This window comes from Neolamprologus multifasciatus, chromosome 4 (genome assembly GCF_963576455.1).
Source record: "Neolamprologus multifasciatus chromosome 4, fNeoMul1.2, whole genome shotgun sequence".
NCBI classification, from domain to species: Eukaryota; Metazoa; Chordata; class Actinopteri; order Cichliformes; family Cichlidae; genus Neolamprologus; species Neolamprologus multifasciatus.
In genome coordinates this window covers 32,028,892-32,041,860 of record NC_140442.1, presented here as the reverse complement: position 1 = coordinate 32,041,860, position 12,969 = coordinate 32,028,892, and the positions used below count along the sequence as shown (strand labels likewise).

The 12,969-nt window shown below is 44.5% G+C and overlaps 1 protein-coding gene across 12 annotated transcripts in view; it reads left to right on the top strand.

Annotated features, from left to right (window-relative positions):
- The window catches only part of kcnc3a (potassium voltage-gated channel, Shaw-related subfamily, member 3a), a 118,098-nt gene that overhangs the window by 21,302 nt on the left and 83,827 nt on the right, over positions 1-12,969 (top strand). The gene's annotated exons all lie outside the window — the stretch shown is intronic.

Below are 12,969 nucleotides of genomic sequence, written 5' to 3'. Positions count from 1 at the left end.
ACTTAGCGTACAATCTCAGGGTGCTGGACTTGGGGTGAAACCCTCCATGCATGGTGAGAAGCTTCCTTGTCTTGATGTCAGCGGCTTCTATCTCGTCCTTTGGCCAATTTATTATTGCAGAGCGTAGGTGTTAATTCCCTGGATCTTGTTCTTTCCATTCAGCTGACTCTTCAGAAGAGGCTAGTGGCCTCTTCATGGTTCCCATTTGCCTGTGAGATTCCCAGGTACTTGTAGCTGTCCTCAGTGTCTACAATGTTGCCTTTTGGTAGTGCAATCCCCTCAGTTCTGATTACGTTCCCTCTTTTTGTTATCATGCGCCTACACTTCTCCAGTCAGAATGACGAGCCAATGTCAGTGCGCCAGATCCTAGTGGAATAGATCAGGGATTCAATATCTTGTTCACTCTTTGCATACAGCTTGATGTCATGCATTTAGATTTATGTACAAAGTGATTGACGATCATTCTGTAGTCTGCATCCATATCCAGTCTTGATGATCTCACTGAGGGGGCTCAGGCCTACACAGAGCAGCAGTGGGGAGAGAGCATTTCTTCGATAAATCCCACACTTGACTCTGACTTGGCTACATCCCCATTGAATTCCTGATGAAGGCTCTTAGGGTTCTCTTCATCTTGTATTTTTGTAGGGATTCCTTGATCCAAGTGTGGGCCATTGAATTATAAGCTTTCTTGTAGTCAATCCAGGCAGTGCACAGGTTGGCCAGTCTGGCCTTGAGGTCTCGGGCAACTGTTCTGTCTACCAGGAGCTAGTGTTTCGCCCTTCTCTCTCTCTCTCCCCCCCCATTCCTACCTCTGTGTTTCTGTTACCCATTCATGTATTGAGCCATGTGCTTGTTCATCTTAGTTGCTATGATGACAGGAGCTTCCTTCCACACTGCCTTGATCTTAGCCACTAGTCTCCTTCTCCATGGAGGGCACTGTTCCTTGTAGCTGTTCATCACATAGTCAAGCATCTCAGTGATCACTACTGCCAGGATGTAGATCATCCGGTTAGTTTCTGTGATGGTCAAAGTAGGGATTGTACAGAGGGCAGTTAATCTTGGTAGTCGGCCACAGAGGTTTCAGGTTTCCAGCTTGGCCATGAACCGCAGCATTTGTGTTATACCTCATCAATATCCAGTGGTGATAGCAGTTTCTTCTTCCAAATGTTGGAACACTGAGCTACTTCCACTGGGGTTACTTGCATTTTAGCATTCCAACAGTGCCCTGTTCTCATCCCTTACTCATGTATGCTTTCTTGTTCCCATAGCCCACTTCTCATCAGTCTGTACTGGTTCCTCAACACTTGTTAATCCGGGCAATTAACAAGGTCAATTCTCTCTCTCTCTCACTCATATCTGAGGTAGGTTTGGTTAGCATTGTGGGTTTAGCCTGGGGACCCTTACTGGATGCAGATGCCCTGGTTGGGATACATACGCTCAGGAGTCTAATGCCTGACTTGAAGTTCCAAAGGCATGTAGTGTTACCACTACACTATCCATACATGTATAAAGCATTACGAAACTGTACAAAGTATATGTGCAATCTCAGAAAGTCCACCGTCACCTCAACAGGCTTGAAAAGGTTCACCTCCAGGTGGCTCTGACTGCACCAGTGGTGCAGCTGGTCTGTAGGCAGATTCATTATCCTTTTGAATCAGACCAATGATAGTGGAGTTATCCATGAACTTCAGGAGTTTCACAGGTGGTTCTCCCATGTTGCAATTAGTGTCGTGGGAGAAGAGCATCGGGGAGAAAACATACCCTTGGGGAAAGCTGGTGCTGATGATCTGGTGTGGGATGTGATGCTCCTCAGCCTTACCTGTTGCTGCCTGCCCATCAGGAACTTGGTGATTGACAGACAATTGGAGGTGGGCACGGTAAGCTGGCTGAGCTTCAGGTGCTGGGCTGTCTGGGATTGCGGTGCTGAAGGTCGAGCTGAGGTCCACGAACAGTATCCTGGCTGGTTGGTTGAGGTGATGCAGGATGTAGTGCAGTCCCATGTTGACTGCAACCTTGGCCAACCTGTTTGCCCAACAGACAAACTGCAGGGGGTCCAGCAGTGGCTCTATGATGTCCTCCAGCTGGCTTAATTGATATACCTTCATTAGTCCCACAAGGGGAAATTTCATAAGGCTGCAAACCTATTGCACGCAATGGCGGCGCCATCTTACCCTCCGACCATACATACATTACACAAAACATCACATGGGGAAGACAGGTCAGAGAGGTATAACAATGGAAAATGCACCACATGAGGAAACACCAGTCTTTCAAAGAACTTCATCACCACAGATGTCAGGGCGACCGGCCTGTAGTCATTTACTCCTGTGATGGTGGTCTTCTTTGGGACGGGGATGAGCGTTCGAAGCAGGATAGCACTTTACACAGCTCCAGAGGTCTGTAAAAAGGATCCTCTTAGCTACCCTGATCTCTTTGGTCAGCTTATTTCTGGTCTGCTTGTTAAGGGTACAGTCTCCATTGCTTCCTTCCCACATAGCAAAATTGGTATGGCCTGGATCTGGCCCACACAATGTGCTTACACATGGCCCGCATACTGCAAAGTATGATGGCCCTTTGGTGGCCCAGATCTGGTTTGCCAGAGGCGGCCCACACATGGCCAGCACAAGGCCAGTTGCAGATACACTGCTGACCCTGTGCTGGCCCAGAACAGTTTCAGCTCTGGCCCCAGATGTCAGCCTAATGTGTACCTTAATCAAGCCCTGTAATAACAACATATGCCGTATTTAGCACAGAATGTCTCAACAAAGGTAATGCAGTAAATTTATTTTGATTTGAATGATTTATATAATTCAGAATTAAAAGTATATCAATATATCAAATAATACTGCTGCTGGAATATAATAGTGCAAAAGTAACAAGACAAAACTCTGTTCAGACAGTGATTTCCTGCTTTCCCAGAGTACTCAAAACGCTCTATAGAACATGCCACAGTCACTTTCTCTAAACTGAGTGCTTCCTAACTACATTCACACTCTGATAGCATTAGAGAGCAACTGGGGTTAGTATCTTGCAGGCATGCAGACTGGAGAAGCCAGGGATGGAACCTCTAACCTCCCGACCAGTAGTTGACCTGCTCTACCTCCTGAGCTACAGCCACCCAGTGGTAAACATGAGTAAACCGTCATTAGGTCGTGGATAAAGTGCAGGCTCACAAACCTGCATTTGAAATGTTGGCTACCATAGCAGTATAGTATTGCAACATGGCATTTGGATCTTCTAACTAAAATAGGAAAATAGGAACATAAATATTGCCATCATTGCCAGATCTGGCCCACATCTGGTTGACATACACCCTGCCATGATACCACTCAGTCAGAAGTGCCAGCTTGATGCTGGATCTGGGCCAGACCTGTTTTCTATAATCCTGGGCCACATAAACCAAACCACAATTAAGCCAGATGTGGTATGCCATCACATAAACAGTGCCATCTACGCCAGGCCTGGCTCATATCTTGATGACATACAACTTACCATGCCAGAAGTCAGCCAGCAGTACCGGCTTGACACCAGATCTGTGCCAGACCTGTCTGCTATCTGGGTAGAGGGATTAGGTTAATTGGTGATTCTAAATTGCCCATAGGCGTGAATGTGAGTGTGTGGGTACTAGCCTTCAGCCTCCTTCCTTCTGCTTAGCATACAATTCAATTCAATTCAATTCAATTTTATTTATATAGCGCCAAATAACAACAAATGTCACCTCAAGGCGCTTCATAGATACAGAGAAAAGCCCAACAATCATATGACCCCCTATGAGCAAGCACTTTGGCGACAGTGGGAAGGAAAAACTCCCTTTTAACAGGAAGAAACCTCCGGCAGAACCAGGCTCAGGGAGGGGCGGCCATCTGCTGCGACCGGTTGGGGTGAGAGAAGGAAGACAGGATAAAAGACATGCTGTGGAAGAGAGACAGAGGTTAATAACAGATATGATTCAATACAGAGAGGTCTATTAACACATAATGAGTGAGAAAGGTGACTGGAAAGGAAAAACTCAATGCATCATGGGAATCCCCCGGCAGCCTACATCTATTGCAGCATAACTAAGGGAGGATTCAGGGTCACCTGGTCCAGCCCTAACTATATGCTTTAGCAAAAAGGAAAGTTTTAAGCATAATCTTAAAAGTAGAGATAGTGTCTGTCTCCCGAATCCAAACTGGAAGCTGGTTCCACAGAAGAGGGGCCTGAAAACTGAAGGCTCTCCCTCCCATTCTACTTTTAAATACTCTAGGAACAACAAGTAGGCCTGCAGAGTGAGAGCGAAGTGCTCTAATAGGGTGATATGGTACTACAAGGTCATTAAGATAAGATGGGGCCTGATTATTTAAGACCTTGTATGTGAGGAGCAGGATTTTGAATTCAATTCTGGATTTAACAGGAAGCCAATGAAGGGAAGCCAAAACAGGAGAAATATGCTCTCTCTTTCTAGTCCCTGTCAGTACTCTTGCTGCAGCATTTTGGATTAACTGAAGGCTTTTCAGTGAGTTTTTTGGACATCCTGATAATAATGAATTGCAGTAGTCCAGCCTGGAAGTAATAAATGCATGAACTAGTTTTTCAGCGTCACTCTGAGACAGGATATTTCTAATTTTAGAGATGTTGCGCAAATGGAAGAACGCAGTCTTACATATTTGTTTAATATGTGCGTTGAAGGACATATCCTGGTCAAAAATGACTCCAAGGTTCCTCACAGTGTTACTGGAGGCCAAGGTAATGCCATCCAGAGTAAGAATCTGGTTAGATACCATATTTCTAAGCTTTTCAGCGCCGAGTACAATGACCTCAGTTTTATCTGAGTTAAGAAGCAGAAAGTTAGTGGCCATCCAAGTCTTTATGTCTTTAAGACATTCCTGCAGTTTAACTAATTGGTGTGTGTTATCTGGCTTCATGGACAGATAGAGCTGGGTGTCATCTGCATAGCAGTGAAAATGTATGCTATGTCTTCTAATGATGCTGCCTAGGGGAAGCATGTATAATGTAAACAGAATTGGTCCTAGCACCGAACCCTGTGGAACTCCATAATTAACCTCAGTGTGTGAAGAGGACTCTCCATTTACATGCACAAATTGGAGTCTATTAGATAGATATGATACAAACCACTGCAGTGCAATACCTGTAATACCTACAGCATGTTCTAATCGCTCTAATAGGATATTATGGTCAACAGTATCGAATGCTGCACTAAGGTCAAGAAGGACAAGCACAGAGATGAGTCCACTGTCAGAGGCCATAAGAAGATCATTTGTAACCTTCACTAAAGCTGTTTCTGTGCTGTGATGAGCTCTGAAACCTGACTGAAACTCTTCAAATAAACCATTCCTCAGCAGATGATCTGTTAGCTGTTTGACAACTACTCTTTCAAGGATTTTTGATATGAAAGGAAGGTTGGAGATTGGCCTATAATTAGCTAAGACTGCTGGGTCTAGAGATGGCTTTTTGAGTAAAGGTTTAACTGCAGCCACCTTGAAGGCCTGTGGTACATAGCCGATTATTAGAGATAGGTTGATCATATATAAGATCGAAGAATTAATCAATGGCAGGACTTCTTTGAGCAGTTTTGTAGGAATGGGGTCTAAAAGACACGTTGATGGTTTGGAGGAAGTAATTATTGAAGTTAACTCAGAAAGATCGATTGGAGAAAAAAGAGTCTAACTTAACATCAATGGTACTAAGAGTAGCTGTAGATAATATTACATCTGTGGGATGATTATTGGTAATTTTTTCTCTAATGATAAAAATGTTATTTGTGAAGAAGTTCATGAAGTCATTACTAGTTAACGTTAAAGGGATGGTTGGCTCAAAAGAGCTCTGACTTTTTGTCAGCCTGGCTACAGTGCTGAAGAGAAACCTGGGGTTGTTCTTATTTTCTTCAATCAGTGACGAATAGTAAGCTGTTCTGGCTTTGCGGAGGGCTTTCTTATAAAGCAACAAACTATTTCTCCAGGCTAAATGATGATCCTCTAAATTTGTGACACGCCATTTCCTCTCCAGATTACGAGTCATCTGCTTTAGGGTACGAGTTTGAGAATTATACCACGGGGTCAGGTACTTCTGATTAGAGACCTTAGTTTTCACTGGAGCTACAGTATCCAGAGTCGTACGTAGTGAGGAGGTGGAATTATTAACAAGATAATCGACCTCTGTTGGGGTAGCGTTCAGATAGCTGCTCTGCTCTGTGTTGGTACAGGGCATTGACGATGATAACAGTGGGTGGATTATATTCTTAATCTTAGTTACAGCACTTTCAGAAAGACATCTACTTTGATAAAGTCCACTCTCCACTGCTGCGTAATCGATTATTGTAAATGTAAATGTTATCAAGAAATGATCAGACAGGAGAGGGTTTTCAGGAAACACTGTTAAATGTTCAGTTTCTATGCCATATGTTAAAACAAGATCTAGAGTGTGATTAAAGTGGTGGGTGGGTTCTTTTACATTTTGAGAGAAACCAATTGAGTCTAACAACAGATTAAATGCCATGTTGAGGCTGTCATTTTTAGCATCAACATGGATGTTAAAATCACCCTCAATAATTATTTTATCTGAGCTCAGAACTAAATCAGATATAAAGTCTGAGAAATCAGACAGAAACTCTGTGTAATGCCCAGGTGGACGATAGATGATAACAAGTACGACTGGTTTCTGAGTTTCACAGCTGGGGTGGACAATGTTAAGCATCAGGCTTTCAAATGAATTAAAAGTCTGTCTTGGTCTTTCATTAATTAATAGACTGGTGTGAAAAATTGCTGCCACACCTCCCCCTCGACCTGTGCTTCGAGATTTCTGGTAGTTAGAATGACTCGGGGGTGTTGATTCATTTAAACTAACATAATCATCCTGCTGCAACCAGGTTTCTGTAAGGCAGAGTAAATCAATTTGTTGATCAATTATTAAGTCATGTACTAACAGAGACTTGGAGGAGAGAGACCTAATATTTAATAATCCACATTTCACTGTTTTACTCTTTGGTTCAGATGTGGATATTGTATTGTTCTTTCTTTGTAAATGTTTAAGTTGTTTGTTGCTGGTTTTTAGTTTGTTTTTTGTCTTTTTGGAAGCAGACACAGTCTCTATGGAGATGGGTTTTTGGGGGGGTAGCAGGAGGAGAGAAGCTGCAGAGAGGCATGTAAGACTGCAACTCTGCTTCCTGCAACTCTGGATAGTCATATTTTGAGGGGTTTAATAAATTTGTCGATATTTCTAGAAATGAGAGCTGCTCCATCCAAAGTGGGATGGATGCCATCTGTCCTAACAAGACCAGGTTTCCTCCAGAAGGTTTGCCAATTATCTATGAAGCCCACATCGTTTCTGGGACACCACTCAGACAGCCAGCAATTTAAGGAGAACATGCGGCTAAACATGTCACTCCTGGTCTGATTGGGGAGGGGACCAGAGAAAACTACAGAGTGTCAGGGTGCTGGATTTGGAGTGAAAACCTCCAAGCATGATAAAGAGCTTTTTTGTCTTGTCATCAGTGTTCCGCCTGTGGTTAGCAGCTGGTTCATTTGTGCTGCCAGACACTCACGGAGTGCAGTTAGCTTCTTTAACCAGTAGGTGTCAATTTTGCCAGGACCTATTGCTGTCTAATGCTTCAAGCTTGAGACTTATTCTTGGATGTTTGCCACTGTGATGGTTACTGGATCCTATTCAGGGAGGTTGCTGTGCTTTGCTCTTAGATCCACTAGCAACTGAGCATTGTTGTTATGTCTTGTGTCCTTCTGCCATATGCTCTTCCAGTATTGCTTTGTCTGAAGCCTTAGTGATTTTTCTCATATTGTTCCCCTGAACTGGGAGTGCACCTTAGATGGTTCAGTGGAGAACACCTGTGCTATTCTCATGGCTTCTGTCTCTCTGGTATACCTCTTCAGGCGTTTAGCCAAGGCTGTGAGTGTCTCAAAGATAACTGCGGCTGTGGTGTAGATTACGTGGTTGGTTTCAGTAATGGTTGCGATAGAGATTGTCCATAATGCTTCATTTACATTTTTAAACAGACTTTCAGAGGGTACTTCATGTAGTCTTGTAGTCAGCCAGCTTAGTCTTGGTCCTCTCTTTCAGGTCAGCTGCTCTTGCATTCAACGCCTTCAGTGTACAAGTTGTTCTTGGGATTTGTTACCTAATCTCAGAGATTGGGAATGATGATATGTCCACCTTGACCTGACATCCAACATTGTGCATTGATACAGTTTCCTTCCAGGGCTTAACCTGTACAGGCACTACTGAGAGCTTGCAGCTTCCTCAATGGCCAGAAGTCTGTTTGCCTGAACAGATGATACAGTACTGTTTTGAACTGCTTCCTGTTTGTCTGTTTTTTCATTCTTCATGTTTGTCATGGTCCGGGTCTTTGTTCAGATTTTGTTTTGCTCTTGTGATTCTTTTTTTTTAGAATGAAAGAATGTTCAGGATCTAGTTTTGTATGAGCTTTCTATGTCTTGATGCATGCTCAATCATCCAAGTAAGTAAATTCCCCAAAAGTTGATTCTGTTCATCTGGAAGTAGCGTTTTCAGTGGGAGAAACGTTTCGTCATCATCCAGGTGACTTCTTCAGTATCAGCTGACTGCAGGTTTCCAGTCTTATAAACAGTACATTTGCACAATGACTGAACCTAGCCCACTGAACATTGGGCTGTGAGGACAGTTTCTTGATTAATATGCAAATTGTCATGACCATCGATCAACAATCATTGATCAAAGACCCCTGATCAGTGCCCATGACTACCATTCACAGAGAGTTGAGGAGGGACACAGACAGACAGCCAGAGAATGCTGACAGTTTGAGCACCGACAATTTAAGCACAGACATGAGTTCATGCTAAATGAGCATGAAAGGTAGAGGTAGTTTATGTCTGAAGGTGCAGTGGTCAGTTCAGATATTTCAGTGAAAATTACTTTTGTGCAAGTTTAAATAGAGTATGGTGATGGCTTTAGGGAAGAAGCTGTCCCTGAGTCTGTTTGTTCTGGCCCATATGGATCTGAAGCACCTGCCACAGGGCAGTAGTTTAAAAAGATGGTAGCCGGGGTGAGTAGTGTGCTTCAGGATGTTTCTGGCCCTGCTGAGACAAAGGGAGTTATAGATGGCAGACAAGGAGGGCAGAGGGCAGCCAATGATTCTTTGTGCTGTGTTTACCACCCTCTGTAGTATCTTCCTGTTTGCCTCCATGCATCATAGGTCAGCAGGCTCTCTATAGTGGATCTGTAGAAGGTCACCAGCAACTGAGTGTTTAATCACTCCTTCCTGAGCACCCTTAGGAAGTGTAGCCACTGCTGGGCCTTCTTGACTAGCGCCGTGGTGTTAGCTGACCAGCAGAGGTCCACAGAGATGTGGACGCCAAGGCATTTGAAGGATTTCACTTGCTCTACGCATTCTACTTTGGTAGAAACAAACATACAACACCTGAAACACAAACATATGAAAAGACACAGATACATGAACTTACAATTTTCTTGTGGTGTGTGTGTGTGTGTGTGTGAGAGAGAGAGAGAGTATGTAGTGTATGTGTAGGCGTCTTTATCGCAAAATGTCCTTGAAAATGAGGGTGGGAAACTCCAATAATACCCCCCAGGAGGCAGAGGCAGAAAGAGATAGATCCAGGAGATCCAGGCTATCTGCAGCCCCCAAGAGTACAGAAGACCTCAGGCCACACATATTGGTGACATCTGCACATCTATCCCAGCAGGAGAGGGAGGAGGGCCTCAGATGGTCTGCCCACTACCAAAGGGTGAAAGACCCAGAAAACAAGAGGCAACAGGCAGCTGACCTCCGTAGAGGCTAGCCACGCTGGTATGAGCCAAGAACAGGGTACTAGTGCACTGGGCACTCAAGAACCACTCAGCGACCTGCAGAGTCTCCCTGACATGAAAGAGGTCCAAGGCACCTGGATTCCACCTATTAAAAACACACAAAGACACATGCAAACACATTGATGCTCCCACTGAGGGGCAGGCGAGCAGATGCCTCCCCCAAACTGCAGTGAACCAGGACGCAGCCAGAGTGCACCACAAACCACCTGTGGACTCCCAACCCAGAGAGGGTGTGTGAAACAGGGGTGTAGGAAGACACCCCCCCCCTCCCACAAAGTGCTATGCTGGGTGTCAGTGTTGTGGAGTGTGAGTATAGAAAGTGTACAGGATGAGTATGACTGTAGAAAAAATAGAGTGCTGTTAAAATTGTAAGGTGGAGGGGAGATGTAACACAAGCACCCAAATGCTAACCAGTAGGACTTAATACCAAAGCCCCCACCCCGAAAATCTTCAATGTCTAGGTTCAAGATAAAATTAAGGAGCAGACAACAGGAATTAATGGGTCCACTGCAGCAGCTTCAGCCGTCAGCCTCCTGGTGACCCACCTGCCCCCCAAGACCCTATATGAACGGTTATATGTTGTGCACTATAGTGTCATTAAAAAGCAGGGCGGGTTACCATGCAGTACAGCAAGCAAACCCACGTGAATGGCATAACCCACTGTGACCTAAGTGACCCACAACCCTCCCTAAAGACCCTACATCTGTGAGTGATATGTTGTATGAGTTGGAAGGAGGGAGGGACAGAATATGTGAGAACGGGAGGCAGAAGACCCCTGGAAGGAGAGAGCCAGCAAATGACTGCCTCAGTAGTTACCCACATTCCCCACACTTCACCACAACGTGGGAAAAATGGGTTCACGGCCACAATAACAATGCCAGAGCACTACAGAGTCCGGGGAAGATCCCACTGCCCCACAAGTGGTGTAAGTCTGAGACAATGGTTGCATACTCACCTGGATGTCCCACTCCACCCACTTGGCCACACCCACGAGACCCCGAGGTGCAGACCGGACATCCCAACATGGGCCAATGCACCCTTCATGGCGTGGTGGCCAAGGAAGCATGCACCACCCCCACAAGGAGGGACCCAGCCAGAGACCAGGCGGCCCACCAGGAGCCCAGGCCCCACAGAGCCAGAGTCAGAGAGACTTTATTTATCCCCAAGGGGCTATTAAGATAGATACCTGCCTCCTGGCTGGGGGCCAACACAAGCACAAGCACTCCCAACATACCAAGACCGTTCGACAACACCCAGCCCAGTTTGCATTTTGCCTGCTGAATCCTGGGTCCCCTCCCTGCCTGCCACACTTGCTTTACATGACAGTTTTCTTCCTTTTGTAGTGGATCTGCAATATCCTAGGATGCTATAAACCACAGATGTTGCAGCGTAATCTTTTTCTTCTCTATTCTGGTGCGTGCTTTGTAGAGACTGCAGATCCAAAATATTCCCACCTCCACAGGTCAAACACTTCTTCACAGCATGCAAACTTTCTTTTTCTTTGACTACATTGTAATTTTTTATTTGCAAATGTAAAAATAGTAGCAAAAATACTGTCACAGCTGCGCTGGCAGCCCGTGGGGATGAGGAAAAGGAGGACCCAAATGCAGGACTCTGGTAATGATGACAGTGCGTTTTATTTACAGCGCAGAAAATATAGACAACCAATAAATCCCTGTCTGTTCCTGACTCCTGTTCCGTGTCTCCATCCCTGCGTACCATCCACCCGCTGCTTCCTCGTTCCCACAAATCCTCCTTGGAAACACATACAAAAGCAGCCTTCAGAAAACTCCACAATCGGACTAACACTTACTGGCTTGCTGGAAAACTAACAGGTAGTCACGTATAACGATCCCTTGTTGTGGAGCTCTCAGCCACACTGCTGTGTAGCCTCTGACAATGTTAGATCAGCTCCAGGTGTGTGTGATGATCCAGATGGCAGGGCCACACCCACCAACCCTGAAGGTACCTGACACAGCCGCACCCCCACACATGCACACACACACACGCCTATATATAGAAACAAATGACAGCAGCACAATACAAGGACACGGTAACTATGGCGTTATTTTTGTGCCACTATTCTGAGTGCACATAAAAAAAATGTGAGCGCAGGGAAAAAAAAGTTTGCAGGTGCAAGTGTTGCAGTTTGAGGAGAAATTTATTTTGAGTGAAAAAAAGCTAAATGTGAGTGAACAAAATTCATTGCTGCGTGCAACAAATGTATTTCAGTGTTTGCTATTATACACGCACACACACACACACACACACACACACACACAACAGCAGCTCCTCTCGCTCAGTTTTTGCATTTGCACTCGCAATGTGTTGCTTGCGCTCTCAACATTTCTGCCTGTGCGCGTTCAACTCTTTCTCTACACCGTTATATTTGTGCCACAAAACCAGCCAATCACAGACTTGGATGCAAAAAAATCTGATTGGCTGTTTTGGTCTCCAATCAGCTCGAAATGACAAAATGCAATATCCCCGAATGCATTTCGTCCAAAACTTTTAAGATATTTTCAGAATGGTGCTGTGTAAACTTCAAATATCTGTGTGTCTTTAATGTCCCCAAAAACTGGATCTGTGGCAATCTTCTTTTCAAAGAAATCCAGCATGTCCTTAAAAGCAGCTCCCGGCTCGTAGTTTTCCTGAAAACCACAGAACACAGTTTTCTGTTTATCTGTCAGCTGCTTTTTGGTGACTGAGAATAAACTGCTCTGAAAAATCTAAAACTGCCTCGGTAGGAGTCCTGGAGAGCCCAAGTGAATACTTTTTCTGCCCAAAACTATCTCAAATTTTCTGTTATTTTAAGGAAATGTGTCCTGATCTTGTTTTCAGTCAGTCTACAAAACAAAGTTGAGATGTATGAACATTTTCAATGCACAGAAAGTTTTGTATATGGGCAGAAGAGTTTGTAAATGACTTAATGAATAGGTGACACATGAACATTTTAAATTGTTTACAGTCATAACGTAATCTGACAATAGCCAGTCACATCTTAATAAAGGCAAACCAAAAAGACAGACCAAATCTCCAACATTAACGTTTAAGGTTAGGTTAAGCTAAATTTACAGCTACAGTTAATTGTGATTCACTTACATTTGCTCCTGTAGGCTTGATGGACTGGGGGACTGACAAATGTCTTCTTCTTTT